Genomic DNA, 17,513 nt, shown 5'->3' with positions numbered 1-17,513 from the left:
ATCCAGAAAGAGTGGAGGAAACCAGACGCAGGCTCCTTCTCCGCTAGAGGGGTAAAAAGAAGGTACCCATTCGAGGAGGAAGTTTGCGCAAGTTGGGAGGAGGTACCTAAGGTAGATGTCCCAGTGGCCAAAGTAGCCAGGAAAACGACCCTGCCCTTTGAGGACGCCACACAGTTAAAAGATCCCATGGATCGCAAAACTGAGGGCCTTCTAAAGAAATCATGGGAGGCAGCGGCAAACATACTTAGGCCAGGGATCGCAGCCACTTGCGTGGCGCGCACTCTGGGGGTATGGCTAGAACAGCTGGAGCTACACCTAACCAATAAGACGCCGAGGGAACAGATCCTAAATTCCCTTCCGATCCTGTGTATGGCAACAAATTTCCTAACGGACGCCGCGGCCGAAACTGTCAAACTCTAGGCGAAAGCTACAGCCCGGTCTAACTCAGCCAGAAGAGTGTTATGGCTGAAATCGTGGTCAGGCGACCTAGTCTCAAAAAATAAGCTATGCGCCCTCCCGTTCTACGGCCAGTTTTTGTTCGGACCGGACCTTGACAAGATTCTAGAGAAGGCGGCCGACAAAAAGAAGTGATTCCCGGAAGAAAAGCCACGGAAAGGGAAGACCTTCTTCCGGGCCCCAGAGCAACAACCAGAGGCCTACGGAGGCAAGGGCAAGACAGGCCGCTGGAGTTACCCCAAGGGGGGCAGAGGAAGGAACATCCTCTTTAACCCCCACCAGGGGGAGCCAAAGCAGAGACCCTGACCCCATCCCCGTAGGGGCAAGGCTGGGGAGCTTTGTGGATCAATGGGCCGCGATTTGCGAAGGCCCATGGATCCCAAAGATCTTACAGCAGGGATACCGGATAGAGCTGGTGTCCCTCCCCAGAAGAAAATTCGTTATCACAGGAGGCTCCAAACAACAGTTACACCTACTAAGGCAAAGCGTTCGGGGCCTGCAACAACTAAACGCAATATCCCCCGTACCGCAAGACGAGGAAACCCAGGGCCATTATTCCAGGCTCTTCCTAGTAAGAAAACCCTGCAAGAAGCAGCGGATGATAGTAAACCTGAAGCCTCTGAACACCTGCATCAGATACAGAAAATTCAAGATGGAGTCCATCGCCTCAACGATAAAGTTGATTCCCAAAGGAGCCTACATGGCATCCATCGATTTAAAGGATGCTTATTTCCACGTACCGATCCACAAGGGGTCCCGGAAATACCTAAGGTTCGCAGTGGATATGGGCAAAGGAATAGAGCACCATCAATTCAGATGCCTGCCCTTCGGGATCTCCTCAGCACCCAGAATCTTCACCAAAATTATGCCAGAGGTAGCCGCCTACCTGAGGAAGAAGTCGGTCCTAATAGTACCCTACCTGGACGATATTTTAATAATAGCAGAGTCCAGAGAACTCCTAATGAAACACCTGAGGATAGTGCTAGAACTTCTCCAATCCTTAGGATGGATCATAAACTGGGAAAAATCGAGCCTAGATCCCGACAAGCAGAAAACGTTTCTGGGTATAACGCTCAACTCAGAATCGCAATGCTCCTGCCTACCCGAGGAGAAAATACAAAAAATCCGACGGCTAGTCAAAATCTTTCTACGGAGACGATTATGCACAATTCGGGAAGCCATGTCTCTCCTGGGAAGCTTGACGTCATGCATTCCAGGAGTGGCATGGGCCCAGGCTCACACCAGAGCCCTGCAAGCCTCAGTCCTATCCACTTGGGACAAGAGGCAGTCCTCTCTAGGGACAAGAATGTACATCCCAAGCGTGGTGAAAACATCCCTGCGTTGGTGGACATCCCCAGAGAACCTGTGGAGAGGGGTTCATTGGCTACAAAATCCAGCCACTCACATCACAACGGACGCAAGCGCCTGGAGATGGGGAGCGCATGTGGGGAACCAGTTCTTTCAGGGCCCATGGCCTCAAAGAACAAAAGAACAGTCCTCAAATTACAGGGAACTACAGGCTGTATGGCAGGTCCTACAGCAGTTAGGGAACTCGCTACGGGACCAGCATATAAAGATACTGTCAGACAATATCACCGCGGTCGCCCATATACGACACCAAGGGGGCACAAGATCTCCTGCCCTGCAAAACATCGCACAGAAAATTTTCCACTGGGCAGAGGGCCGGATCCTCTCGATCACGGCAACCCACTTGAAGGGGGCGCTAAACCAAAAAGCGGACTTTCTCAGCAGGAGGCAAATAGACCCAGAAGAATGGTCTCTCTCCCTGGAAGCATTCAGAATCCTGACCAACCAGTGGGGGACCCCACAATTGGACCTGTTCGCAACCAGGGAAAATGCCAAAGTAAGCAACTTCTTCTCCCTCCGGCCAGGAGATCGTCCGACAGCAGTAGACGCCCTAGGCCAAGACTGGGGAGAGGTGCTGGCGTACGCCTTTCCTCCTATACCGTTGATCCCCAGAGTCTTACAACATTTCAGAACCCAGGTATGCACACTAATCCTGGTGACCCCCTTCTGGCCCAAGAGAAGCTGGTTCGGTCTTCTAGCAACATTGAGCATCCAGGACCCAGTCACCTTCCCTACCTGGACAGATCTTCTATCGCAGGGGCTACTGAACCATCCGAGCCTAGACAAGCTCCACTTAACAGCATGGCTCTTGAGGAATCCTCACTAAAAAAAAGAGGGATTCTCAGAGAAAGTAGTAGAAACGTTATTGTCCAGCAGAAAAAAGACGACCCACCTTATCTACCAGAAAGTTTGGAGAAGGTTTTCCTCATGGAGACAGGGAAGGGATCGCGGGGATTCTATCCCGGACATCCCTCTAATCTTAGAATTCTTGCAGGAGGGCCTAGAGATGGGCCTCTCTCCAAGCACCCTGAAGGTCCAGGTCGCAGCCCTTAGCGCCATGTGTGACACAAAGTTCGCAGACAACAGATGGGTCAACAGGTTCCTAGCAGCAGCAACTAGATTACGGCCTAGGCCCATAAATCTTTTTCCAGACTGGAACCTTAATTGGGCTCTAAGGGCCATGACAACGGTACCATTCGAGCCGATCGAAGCACTACCCATAAAAATGCTTACTATCAAGACCATTTTCTTAGTAGCCATCACCTCCGCAAGATGGGTTAGCGAGCTGCAGGCCTTGTCCATTCGCCACCCGTTCCTGAAAATCTCGGACACCAAATTAGTATTTAAAACGGACCCGGCGTTTATGCCAAAAGTAGTAACACATTTTCATAGGTCCCAAGACATAATAATCCCCTCATTTTTTAGTAAACCTAAAAACGAGGAAGAAAAAACCCTAAGCTGCCTGGACGTTAGGAGAGCAGTCCTAGGCTACATAGAGGCGACAAGCCACTGGAAGCGGGACGACAACCTGTTCGTCCAGTTCAGTGGCCCAAATAAAGGGAGCAAAGCAGCGAAAAGCTCCATAGCCAGGTGGATCCGCCTAGCCATCATAGAGTCCTATAAGGCCCTCAGGAAGGAAATCCCTTTAGCTCTTAAAGCCCATTCTACAAAGGCAGTAGCATCCTCATGGGCCGAACATAGCTCAGCCTCGGTCGAGCAGATATGCAAAGCCACAGTCTGGAAGAAACCCCACACGTTCGTTAAACACTATAGGGTAAAAGTGCAGCAGGACGAGGACATGGCCTTCGGCCGCAAAGTCCTCTCGGCAGCAATCCCACCCTAGGGAAACTTTAGTTGGTACGTCTCAATTGGTGCTGTCGTGGAGACGACTGGAGAAAAAATAGCTTATACCTACCCGATAATCTGGTTTCCAGTAGTCTCCACGACAGCAGCCGTACCTTCCCCCCCCCTAAATTGATAGAAAAGAAACTATAGAATATAATATAAAAAAATAAATAAATACATAATATAATTTTATAATAAAAAAAAAACAAAAAAAACCCCGGTTAGGGGAAAAAATTTAAGTTGAGCTCCTACCCCGGCAATTCGTTAGAATCCACTGAGGAAAGTGGGGAAGGGGGGGAGCTTTTAACCTCTCAGTGTGTTCCTGTCCTATCAAGAGGAGGCAATCTCAATTGGTGCTGTCGTGGAGACTACTGGAAACCCGATTATCGGGTAGGTATAATCTATTTTTTTGCCACACACAGCCAATCGCACTGCGGGCATCTTTTTTTGTTTTTTTTTGCCACACACAGCCAATCGCACTCCAGGCACACATTTTTTTTCAGCACACACAACCAATCGCTCTGCGGGCATCTTTTTTTTTTTTTTTCGCCTTTCGCCACACAGCCAGTCGCACTGTGGGCATCTTTTTTTGTTTTTCGCCACACACAGTCAATCGCACTCCAGGCACCCTTTTTTTTGCCACACACCGCCAATCACGCTCCAGGCACCCTTTTTTTGGGCCACACACAGCCAATCGCACTCCAGACACCCCTTTTTTTTTTTTTTTGCCAAACACCGCCAATGGCACTCCAAGCACCTTTGTTTTTTTTCCGCCACACAGAGCCAATCGCACTGCAAGCACGTTTTTTTTAAAATGTTGCTTTTCACCACACACAGCCAATCGCACGGTGGGCATCTTTTAAAATTATTTTTCCTTTTTGCCACACATAGCCAATCGCAGTGCGGGCATCTTTTTTTGTCTTTTGCCACACACCGCCAATCGCACTCCAGGCACGCTTTTGTTTTTGCCACACACCACCAATCACGCTTCAGGCACCCTTTTTGGGGGCCACAAACAGCCAATTGCACTGCGGGCACCCTTTTTTTTTGCCACACACTGCCAATCGCACTCCAGGCACATTTTTGTTTATTGCCACACACAGCCAATCGCACTGCGGGAACTTTTTTTGTTGTTGCTTTTTCACCACACACAGCCAATCGCACTGTGGGCCCCCTTTTGTTTCTTGCCACACACCGCCAATCGCACTCCAGGCAGCCTTTCGTTTTTTGCCACACACCGCCAATCGCACTCCAGGCACCCTTTTGTTTTTGCCACACACAGCCAATCGCACTCCGGGCACGCTTTTTTTGGGCCACACACAGCCAATTACACTCCAAGCACCCTTTTTTTTTTGCCACACACCGCCAATCGCACTCCAGGCAGCCTTTTGTTTTTTGCCACACACCGCCAATCGCACTCCAGGCACCCTTTTGTTTTTGCCACACACAGCCAATCGCACTCCAGGCACGCTTTTTTTGGGCCACACACAGCCAATTACACTCCAAGCACCCTTTTTTTTTTTGCCACACACAGCCAATCGCACTGCGGGCATGTTTTTTTTTCTTTTTCCTTTTTACCACACACAGCTAATTGCACTGCGGGCACTTTTTTTTGTTGTTGCTTTTCGCCGCACACAGCCAATCGCACTGCGGGCATCTTTTTTTATTTTTTTTTGCCACACACACCCTATCGCACTGCGGGCAACCTTTTTAAAATTTTTTTCTTTTTTGCCACACACAGCCAATCGCACTGCAGGCATCTTTTTGTTTTTGCACACACCACCAATCACGCTTCAGGCACCCTGTTTTTCACCACACACAGCCAATCGCACTCCAGGTACGCTTTTTTTTGCCACACCCTGCCAATCACGCTCCAGGCACCCTTTTTCTTTTTGCTACACACAGCCAATAGCACTGCGGGCATGTTTTTTTTCTTTTTGCCACACACAGCCAATCGCACTGCGGGCACCTTTTTTTTCTTTTTGCCACACACAGCCAATCGCACTGCAGGCACCTTTTTGTTGTTGCTTGTCGCCACACACAGCCAATCGCACTGCGGGCATCTTTTTTTTTTGCACACACCGCCAATCACGCTTCAGGCACCCTGTTTTTCGCCACACACAGCCAATCGCACTGCGGGCATCTTCTTTTTTTTTTTTCTTTTTTGCCACACACAGCCAATCGCACTGCGGGCAACTTTTTTCTTTTGCACACACCGCCAATCACGCTTCAGGCACCCTGTTTTTCGCCACACACAGCCAATCGCACTCCAGGTACGTTTTTTTTGCCACACACCACCAATCACGCTCCAGGCACCCTTTTTTTGGGCCACACACAGCCAATCGCACTGCGGGCATGTTTTTTTCTTTTTGCTACACACAGCTAATCGCACTGTGGGCACTTTTTTTTCTTTGCTTTTTGCCACACACAGCCAATCGCACTGCGGGCATGTTTTTTTTTCTTTTTTCTTTTTGCCACACACAGCGAATCGCACTGCAGGCACCTTTTTGTTGTTGCTTTTCGCCACACACAGCCAATCGCACTGCGGGCATCTTTTTTTTTTTTTGCACACACCGCCAATCACGCTTCAGGCACCCTGTTTTTCGCCACACACAGCCAATTGCACTCCAGGTACACTTTTTTTTTGCCACACACCGCCAATCACGCTCCAGGCACCCTTTCTTTGGGCCACACACAGCCAATCGCACTGCGAGCATGTTTTTTTTTGCTTTTTTCTTTTTGCCACACACAGCCAATCGCACTGCGGGCATCTTTTTTTTTCTTTTTTGCCACACGCAGCCAATCGCACTGTGGGCAACCTTTTGTTTTTGCCACACACTGCCAATCACACTCCAGGCATCCTTTTTTTCGCCACACACAGCCAAACGCACTCCAGGCACCCTTTTGCTTGCCACACACCGCCAATCACGCTCAAGGCACCCTTCTTTTGGGCCACACACAGCCAATCGGACTGCGGGCATGTTTTTTTCTTTTTGGTTTTTGCCACACACAGCCAATCGCACTGCGGGCATGTTTTTTTCTTTATAAATTTTTGCCACACACAGCCAATCGCACTGCAGGCATGTTTTTTTTTCTTTTTCTTTTTGCCACACACAGCCAGTCGCACTGCGGGCATCTTTTTTTTTTTTCCTTTTTCATTTTTGCCACACATAGCCAATCGCACTGCAGGCATGTTTTTTTTTCTTTGCTTTTTGCCACACACAGCCAATCGCACTGCGGGCATGTTTTTTTTTTGCTTTTTGCCACACACAGCCAATCGCACTACGGGCATCTTTTTTTTTGCTTTTTGCCACACACAGCCAATCGCACTCCAGGCACCCTTTTTTTTTGCCACACACCGCCAATTACGCTTCAGGCACCCTTTTTTTTTCACCACACACAGCCAATCACGCTTCAGGCACCCTTTTTTTTCGCCACACACCGCCAATCACGCTTCAGGCACCCTTTTTTCGCCACACATAGCCAATCGCACTGCAGGCATCTTTTTGTTTTTGCACACACCGCCAATCACGCTTCAGGCACCCTGTTTTTCGCCACACACAGCCAATCGCACTCCAGGTATGCTTTTTTTTTGCCACACACTGCCAATCACGCTCCAGGCACCCTTTTTCTTTTTGCCACACACAGCCAATCGGACTGCGGGCATGGTTTTTTTTCTTTTTGCCACACACAGCCAATCGCACTGTGGGCACCTTTTTTTTTCTTTGCTTTTCGCCACACACAGCCAATCGCACTGCGGGCACCTTTTTTTTTTTGCCACACACAGCCAATCGCACTGCAGGCAACCTTTTTTAACATTTTTTTCTTTTTTGCCACACACAGCCAATCGCACTGCAGGCATCTTTTTCTTTTTGCCACACACAGCCAATCGCACTGCAGGCACCTTTTTGTTGTTGCTTTTCGCCACACACAGCCAATCGCACTGCGGGCATCTTTTTTTTTTGCACACACCACCAATCACGCTTCAGGCACCCTGTTTTTCGCCACACACAGCCAATCGCACTGCGGGCATCTTTTTTTTTTTTTCTTTTTTGCCACACACAGCCAATCGCACTGCAGGCATCTTTTTCTTTTTGCCACACACAGCCAATCGCACTGCAGGCACCTTTTTGTTGTTGCTTTTCGCCACACACAGCCAATCGCACTGCGGGCATCTTTTTTTTTTTGCACACACCGCCAATCATGCTTCAGGCACCCTGTTTTTCGCCACACACAGCCAATCGCACTCCAGGTAAGTTTTTTTTTGCCACACACCGCCAATCACGCTCCAGGCACCCTTTTTTTGGGCCACACACAGCCAATCGCACTGCGAGCATGTTTTTTTGCTTTTTTCTTTTTGCCACACACAGCCAATCGCACTACGGGCATCTTTTTTTGTCTTTTTTGCCACACGCAGCCAATCGCACTGCGGGCAACCTTTTGTTTTTGCCACACACCGCCAATCACACTCCAGGCACCCTTTTTTTCGCCACACACAGCCAAACACACTCCAGGCACCCTTTTGCTTGCCACACACCGCCAATCACGCTCAAGGCACCCTTCTTTTGGGCTACACACAGCCAATCGGACTGCGGGCATGTTTTTTTTCTTTTTGGTTTTTGCCACACACAGCCAAATCGCACTGCGGGCATGTTTTTTTCTGTATAACTTTTTGCCACACACAGCCAATCGCACTGCAGGCATGTTTTTTTTCTTTTTTCCTTTTGCCACACACAGCCAGTCGCACTCTGGGCATCTTTTTTTTTTTTCCTTTTTCATTTTTGCCACACATAGCCAATCGCACTGCAGGCATGTTTTTTTTTCTTTGGTTTTTGCCACACACAGCCAATCGCACTGCGGGCATGTTTTTTTTGCATTTTGCCACACACAGCCAATCGCACTGCGGGCATGTTTTTTTTGCTTTTTGCCACACACAGCCAATCGCACTACGGGCATCTTTTTTTTTGCTTTTTGCCACACACAGCCAATCACGCTTCAGGCACCCTTTTTTTTGCCACACACAGCCAATCACACTTCAGGCACCCTCTTTTCGCCACACACAGCCAATCGCACTCCAAGCACCCTTTTTTTTTGCCAAACACCGCCAATTACGCTTAAGGCACCCTTTTTTTTTCACCACACACAGCCAATCACGCTTCAGGCACCCTTTTTTTTCGCCACACACAGCCAATCACGCTTCAGGCACCCTGTTTTTCGCCACACACAGCCAATCGCACTCCAGGTACGCTTTTTTTTGCCACACACTGCCAATCACGCTCCAGGCACCCTTTTTCTTTTTGCCACACACAGCCAATAGCACTGCGGGCATGTTTTTTTTCTTTTTGCCACACACAGCCAATCGCACTGTGGGCGCCTTTTTTTTTCTTTGCTTTTTGCCACACACAGCCAATCGCACTGCGGGCACCTTTTTTTTCTTTTTGCCACACACAGCCAATCGCACTGCAGGCACCTTTTTGTTGTTGCTTTTCGCCACACACAGCCAATCGCACTGCGGGCATCTTTTTTTTTTGCACACACATCCAATCACGCTTCAGGCACCCTGTTTTTTGCCACACACAGCCAATCGCACTGCGGGCAACCTTTTTTAAAATTTTTTTCTTTTTTGCCACACACAGCCAATCGCACTCCAGGTACGTTTTTTTTTGCCACACACAGCCAATCACGCTCCAGGCACCCTTTTTTTGGGCCACACACAGCCAATCGCACTGTGAGCATGTTTTTTTTCTTTTTTCTTTTTGCATCATACAGCCAATCGCACTGCAGGCATGTTTTTTTTCTTTTTGCTACACACAGCTAACCGCACTGTGGGCACTTTTTTTTCTTTGCTTTTTGCCACACAGAGCCAATCGCACTGCGGGCATCTTTTTTTTTTTTTTGCACACACCGCCAATCACGCTTCAGGCACCCTGTTTTTCGCCACACACAGCCAATTGCACTCCAGGTACACTTTTGTTTGCCACACACCGCCAATCACGCTACAGGCACCCTTTTTTTGGGCCACACACAGCCAATCGCACTGCGAGCATGTTTTTTTGCTTTTTACTTTTTGCCACACACAGCCAATCGCACTGCGGGCATCTTTTTTTTTCTTTTTTGCCACACGCAGCCAATCGCACTGCGGGCAACCTTTTGTTTTTGCCACACACCGCCAATCACATCCAGGCACCCTTTTTTTCGCCACACACAGCCAATCGCACTGCAGGCATGTTTTTTTTCTTTTTTCTTTTTGCCACACACAGCCAGTCGCACTGCGGGCATCTTTTTTTTTTTTCCTTTTTCATTTTTGCCACACATAGCCAATCGCACTGCAGGCATGTTTTTTTTTCTTTGCTTTTTGCCACACGCAGCCAATCGCACTGCGGGCATGTTTTTTTTGCTTTTTGCCACACACAGCCAATCGCACTGCGGGCATGTTTTTTTTTGCTTTTTGCCACACACAGCCAATCGCACTACGGGCATCTTTTTTTTTGCTTTTTGCCACACACAGCCAATTGCGCTTCAGGCACCCTTTTTTTCGCCACACACAGCCAATCACGCTTCAGGCACCCTCTTTTCGCCACACACAGCCAATCGCACTCCAGGCACCCTTTTTTTTTGCCACACACCGCCAATTACGCTTCAGGCACCCTTTTTTTTTCACCACACACAGCCAATCACGCTTCAGGCACCCTTTTTTTTCACCACACACAGCCAATCACGCTTCAGGCACCCTTTTTTCGCCACACACAGCCAATCGCACTGCGGGCATCTTTTTTTTTTCTTTTTTGCCACACACAGCCAATCGCACTGCGGGCAACATTTTTTAAAATTTTTGCCACACACAGCCAATCGCACTGCGGGCACCTTTTTTTTGTTGTTGCTTTTCGCCACACACAGCCAATCGCACTGCGGGCATCTTTTTTTTGTTGTTGCTTTTCGCCACACACAGCCAATCGCACTGCGGGCATCTTTTTCTTTTCTTTTTTGCCACACACAGCCAATCGCACTGCGGGCAACCTTTTTTAAAAAATTTTTCTTTTTAGCCACACACAGCCAATCGCACTGCAGGCATCCTTTTTTTTTTTGCACACACCGCCAATCACGCTTCAGGCACCCTGTTTTTCGCCACACACAGCCAATCGCACTCTAGGTACGCTTTTTTTTGCCACACACCACCAATCATGTCCAGGCACACTTTTTTTGGGCCACACACAGCCAATCGCACTGCGAGCATGTTTTTTTCTTTTTTCTTTTTGCCACACATAGCCAATCGCATTGCAGGCATTTTTTTTTTCTTTGCTTTTTGCCACACACAGCCAATCGCACTGCGGGCATGTTTTTTTTGCTTTTTGCCACACACAGCCAATCGCACTGCGGGCATGTTTTTTTTTGCTTTTTGCCACACACAGCCAATCGCACTACGGGCATCTTTTTTTTTGCTTTTTGCCACACACAGCCAATTGCGCTTCAGGCACCCTTTTTTTCGCCACACACAGCCAATCACGCTTCAGGCACCCTCTTTTCGCCACACACAGCCAATCGCACTCCAGGCACCCTTTTTTTTTGCCACACACCGCCAATTACGCTTCAGGCACCCTTTTTTTTTCACCACACACAGCCAATCACGCTTCAGGCACCCTTTTTTTTCACCACACACAGCCAATCACGCTTCAGGCACCCTTTTTTCGCCACACACAGCCAATCGCACTGCGGGCATCTTTTTTTTTTCTTTTTTGCCACACACAGCCAATCGCACTGCGGGCAACATTTTTTAAAATTTTTGCCACACACAGCCAATCGCACTGCGGGCACCTTTTTTTTGTTGTTGCTTTTCGCCACACACAGCCAATCGCACTGCGGGCATCTTTTTTTTGTTGTTGCTTTTCGCCACACACAGCCAATCGCACTGCGGGCATCTTTTTCTTTTCTTTTTTGCCACACACAGCCAATCGCACTGCGGGCAACCTTTTTTAAAAAATTTTTCTTTTTAGCCACACACAGCCAATCGCACTGCAGGCATCCTTTTTTTTTTTGCACACACCGCCAATCACGCTTCAGGCACCCTGTTTTTCGCCACACACAGCCAATCGCACTCTAGGTACGCTTTTTTTTGCCACACACCACCAATCATGTCCAGGCACACTTTTTTTGGGCCACACACAGCCAATCGCACTGCGAGCATGTTTTTTTCTTTTTTCTTTTTGCCACACATAGCCAATCGCATTGCAGGCATTTTTTTTTTCTTTGCTTTTTGCCACACACAGCCAATCGCACTGCGGGCATGTTTTTTTTGCTTTTTGCCACACACAGCCAATCGCACTGCGGGCATGTTTTTTTTTGCTTTTTGCCACACACAGCCAATCGCACTACGGGCATGTTTTTTTTTGCTTTTTGTCACACACAGCCAATCGCACTGCGGGCATGTTTTTTTTTGCTTTTTGCCACACACAGCCAATCACGCTTCAGGCACCCTCTTTTCGCCACACACAGCCAATCGCACTCCAGGCACCCTTTTTTTTTGCCACACACCGCCAATCACGCTTCAGGCACCCTTTTTTTTCGCCACACACAGCCAATCGCACTGCAGGCATCTTTTTTTTTTCTTTTTTGCCACACACAGCCAATCCACTGCAGGCATCTTTTTTTTTTTCTTTTTTGCCACACACAGCCAATCGCACTGCGGGCAACATTTTTTAAAATTTTTTTCTTTTTGCCACACACAGCCAGTCGCACTGTGGGCACCTTTTTTTCTTTGCTTTTTGCCACACACAGCCAGTTGCTCTGCGGGCATGTTTTTTTTTCTTTTTGCCACACAGCCAATCGCACTGCAGGCATCCTTTTTTTTGTTGTTGCTTTTCGCCACACACAGCCAATCGCACTGCCGGCATCTTTTTTTTTGTTTGTCTTTTTTGCCACACGCAGCCAATCGCACTGCGGGCATCTTTTTTTTGCACACACCGCCAATCACACTTCAGGCACCCTGTTTTTCGCCACACACAGCCAATCACACTGGGGGTAACCTTTTTTTTTTCTTTTTTGCCACACACAGCTAATCGCACTGCGGGCATCTTTTTTTTTTTGCCACACACAGCCAATCACGCTTCAGGCACCCTCTTTTCGCCACACACCGCCAATCGCACTCCAGGCACCCCTTTTTTTTGCCACACACCGCCAATCACGCTTCAGGCACTCTTTTTTTTCGCCACACACAGCCAATCACGCTTCAGGCACCCTTTTTTCGCCACACACAGCCAATCGCACTGCAGGCATCTTTTTTTTTCTTTTTTGCCACACACAGCCAATCCACTGCAGGCATCTTTTTTTTTTCTTTTTTGCCACACATAGCCAATCGCACTGCGGGCAACATTTTTTTAAATTTTTTTCTTTTTGCCACACACAGCCAGTCGCACTGTGGGCACCTTTTTTTCTTTGCTTTTTGCCACACACAGCCAGTTGCACTGTGGGCATGTTTTTTTTTCTTTTTGCCACACACAGCCAATCGCACTGCAGGCACCTTTTTTTTGTTGTTGCTTTTCGCCACACACAGCCAATCGCACTGTCGGCATATTTTTTTTTTTTCTTTTTTGCCACACGCAGCCAATCGCACTGCGGGCATCTTTTTTTGCACACACCGCCAATCACACTTCAGGCACCCTGTTTTTCGCCACACACAGCCAATCACACTGGGGGCAACCTTTTTTTTTTTCTTTTTTGCCACACACAGCCAATCGCACTGCGGGCAACCTTTTTTAAAATTTTTTTCTTTTTTGCCACACACAGCCAATCGCACTGCGGGCATCTTTTTTTTTTTGCCACACACAGCCAATCACGCTTCAGGCACCCTCTTTTCGCCACACACAGCCAATCGCACTCCAGGCACCCCTTTTTTTTGCCACACACCGCCAATCACGCTTCAGGCACTCTTTTTTTTCGCCACACACAGCCAATCACGCTTCAGGCACCCTTTTTTCGCCACACACAGCCAATCGCACTGCAGGCATCTTTTTTTTTCTTTTTTGCCACACACAGCCAATCCACTGCAGGCATGTTTTTTTTTTCTTTTTTGCCACACACAGCCAATCGCACTGCGGGCACCATTTTTTTAAATTTTTTTCTTTTTGCCACACACAGCCAGTCGCACTGTGGGCACCTTTTTTTCTTTGCTTTTTGCCACACACAGCCAGTTGCACTGTGGGCATGTTTTTTTTTTCTTTTTGCCACACACAGCCAATCGCACTGCAGGCACCTTTTTTTTGTTGTTGCTTTTCGCCACACACAGCCAATCGCACTGCCGGCATCTTTTTTTTGCACACACCGCCAATCACACTTCAGGCACCCTGTTTTTCGCCACACACAGCCAGTCACACTGGGGGCAACCTTTTTTTTTTTCTTTTTTGCCACACACAGCCAATCGCACTGCGGGCAACCTTTTTTAAATTTTTTTTCTTTTTTGCCACACACAGCCAATCGCACTGCAGGCATCTTTTTTTTTTTGCACACACCGCCAATCACGCTTCAGGCACCCTGTTTTTCGCCACACACAGCCAATCGCACTCTAGGTACGCTTTTTTTTGCCACACACCGCCAATCACGCTCCAGGCACCCTTTTTTTGGGCCACACACAGCCAATCGCACTGCGAGCATGTTTTTTCTTCTTTCTTTTTGCAAAACACAGCCAATTGCACTGCGGGCATGTTTTTTTTCTTTTTGACACACACAGCCAATCGCACTGTGGGCACCTTTTTTTTTCTTTCCTTTTTGCCACACAGAGCCAATCGCACTGTGGGCATCTTTTTTTAAATTTTTTGCCACACGCAGCCAATCGCACTGCGGGCATCTTTTTTTTTTTCCTTTTTCATTTTTGCCACACATAGCCAATCGCACTGCAGGCATGTTTTTTTTCTTTTTGCTTTTTGCCACACACAGCCAATCGCACTGCGGGCATGTTTTTTTTTTCTTTTTGCCACACACAGCCAATCGCACTGCGGGCATCTTTTTTTTTGCTTTTTGCCACACACAGCCAATCGCACTACGGGCATCTTTTTTTTTGCTTTTTGCCACACACAGCCAATCACACTCCAGGCACCCTTTTTTTCTGCCACACACCGCCAATTACGCTTCAGGCACCCTTTTTTTTTTCGCCACACACAGCTAATCACACTTCAGGCACCCTTTTTTTCGCCACACACAGCCAATCACGCTCAGGCACCCTTTTTTCGCCACACACAGCCAATCGCACTGCGGGCATCTTTTTTTTCTTTTTGCCACATACAGCCATCCGCACAGCAGGCATGCTTTTTTTCTTTTTGCCACACACAGCCAATCGCACTGCGGGCATCTTTTTTTTTTTTACTTTTTGCCACACACAGCCATTCGCACTGCGGGCATGTTTTTTTTCTTTTTGCTTTTTGCCACACACAGCCAATCACACTGCGGGCAACCTTTTGTTTTTGCCACACACAGCCAATCACGCTTCAGGCACCCTTTTTTCGCCACACACAGCCAATCGCACTCCAGGCACCCTTTTGTTCGCCACACACCGCCAATCACGCTCAAGGCACCCTTTTTTTGGGCTACACACCGCCAATCAGACTGTAGGCTTGTCTTTTTTTCTTTTTGGTTTTTGCCACACACAGCCAATCGCACTGCGGGCATGTTTTTTTTCTTTTTGGTTTTCGCCACACATAGCCAATCGCACTGCAGACATCTTTTTTTTTACCTTTTGCCACACACAGCCAATCGCACTGCAGGCATGTTTTTTTTTTCTTTTTTCTTTTTGGCACACACAGCCAATCGCACTGTGGGCATCTTTTTTAAATTCTTTTTCTTTTTTGCCACACGCAGCCAATCGCACTGCGGGCAACCTTTTGTTTTTGCCACACACCGCCAATCACACTCTAGGCACCCTTTTTTTCGTCACACACAGCAAATCGCACTCCAGGCACCCTTTTGCTTGCCACACACCGCCAATCACGCTCAAGGCACCCTTTTTTGGGGCTACACACAGCCAATCGGACTGCGGGCATGTTTTTTTTCTTTTTGCCACACACAGCCAATCGCACTGTGGGCACCTTTTTTTCCTTTGCTTTTTGCCACACACCGCCAATCACGCTCAAGGCACCCTTTTTTTGGGCTACACACCGCTAATCAGACTGTAGGCTTGTCTTTTTTTCTTTTTGGTTTTTGCCACACACAGCCAATCGCACTGCGGGCATGTTTTTTTTCTTTTTGGTTTTTGCCACACACAGCCAATCGCACTGCGGGCAACCTTTTGTTTTTGCCACACACAGCCAATCACGCTTCAGGCACCCTTTTTTCGCCACACACAGCCAATCGCACTCCAGGCACCCTTTTTTTTTGCGACCACACACCGCCAATCACGCTTCAGGCACCCTTTTTTTCACCACACACAGCCAATCGCACTCCAGGCACCCTTTTTTTCGCCACACACAGCCAATCACGCTTCAGGCACCCTTTTTTTCACCACACACAGCCAATCGCACTCCAGGCACCCTTTTGTTCGCCACACACCGCCAATCACGCTCAAGTCACCCTTTTTCTAGGCTACACACCGCCAATCAGACTGTGGGCTTGTCTTTTTTCCTTTTTGGTTTTTGCCACACACAGCCAATCGCACTGCGGGCATGTTTTTTTGCTTTTTGCCACACACAGCCAATCGCACTGCGGACATGTTTTTTTTTCTTTTTACTTTTCGCCACACATAGCCAATCGCACTGCGGACATCTTTTTTTTTAACTTTTTGCCACACACAGCCATTCGCACTGCGGGCATGTTTTTTTTTACTTTTTGCCACACACAGCCAATCGCACTGCAGGCATGTTTTTTTTTCTTTTTGCTTTTTGCCACACACAGCCAATCGCACTGTGGGCATCTTTTTTAAATTCTTTTTCTTTTTTGCCACACGCAGCCAATCGCACTGCGGGCAACCTTTTGTTTTTGCCACACACCGCCAATCACACTCTAGGCACCCTTTTTTTCGTCACACACAGCAAATCGCACTCCAGGCACCCTTTTGCTTACCACACACCGCCAATCACGCTCAAGGCACCCTTTTTTGGGGCTACACACAGCCAATCGGACTGCGGGCATGTTTTTTTTCTTTTTGCCACACACAGCCAATCGCACTGTGGGCACCTTTTTTTCCTTTGCTTTTTGCCACACACCGCCAATCACGCTCAAGGCACCCTTTTTTTGGGCTACACACCGCTAATCAGACTGTAGGCTTGTCTTTTTTTCTTTTTGGTTTTTGCCACACACAGCCAATCGCACTGCGGGCATGTTTTTTTTCTTTTTGGTTTTTGCCACACACAGCCAATCGCACTGCGGGCAACCTTTTGTTTTTGCCACACACAGCCAATCACGCTTCAGGCACCCTTTTTTCGCCACACACAGCCAATCGCACTCCAGGCACCCTTTTTTTTTGCGACCACACACCGCCAATCACGCTTCAGGCACCCTTTTTTTCACCACACACAGCCAATCGCACTCCAGGCACCCTTTTTTTCGCCACACACAGCCAATCACGCTTCAGGCACCCTTTTTTTCACCACACACAGCCAATCGCACTCCAGGCACCCTTTTGTTCGCCACACACCGCCAATCACGCTCAAGTCACCCTTTTTCTAGGCTACACACCGCCAATCAGACTGTGGGCTTGTCTTTTTTCCTTTTTGGTTTTTGCCACACACAGCCAATCGCACTGCGGGCATGTTTTTTTGCTTTTTGCCACACACAGCCAATCGCACTGCGGACATGTTTTTTTTTCTTTTTACTTTTCGCCACACATAGCCAATCGCACTGCGGACATCTTTTTTTTTAACTTT

The sequence above is a fragment of the Eleutherodactylus coqui genome, chromosome 1 (genome assembly GCF_035609145.1).
Source record: "Eleutherodactylus coqui strain aEleCoq1 chromosome 1, aEleCoq1.hap1, whole genome shotgun sequence".
In the NCBI taxonomy this organism is placed as follows: Eukaryota; Metazoa; Chordata; class Amphibia; order Anura; family Eleutherodactylidae; genus Eleutherodactylus; species Eleutherodactylus coqui.
The sequence above is the reverse complement of the archived record's forward strand: the minus strand, read 5'-3'. Positions refer to the sequence as shown.